We start from the raw sequence: 233 nt of genomic DNA on the forward strand, positions 1-233 counted from the left end.
GGCTGCCTTTCTTCCAAAATAGAGTTGTCCGTTCTTTCGGCAGTGTGTGTTACTTTCCGTATTCTTCACCAGCACCACGAGTCCACTGCAGCGATTCTTTGTCCATCTTCATTATTCAGGGTCCAACTTTCACAGGCACAGGAGGCCATGGAAAACACGATGGCTTGGGTCAGACACACCTTAATCCTCTAAGTAACATCCTTGCTTTTCAACACTTTAAAGAGGTCTTGTGC

The sequence above is a fragment of the Echinops telfairi genome, unplaced genomic scaffold (genome assembly GCF_000313985.2).
Source record: "Echinops telfairi isolate 266 unplaced genomic scaffold, ASM31398v2 ScPeMD7_7457;HRSCAF=8495, whole genome shotgun sequence".
Taxonomy (NCBI): domain Eukaryota; kingdom Metazoa; phylum Chordata; class Mammalia; order Afrosoricida; family Tenrecidae; genus Echinops; species Echinops telfairi.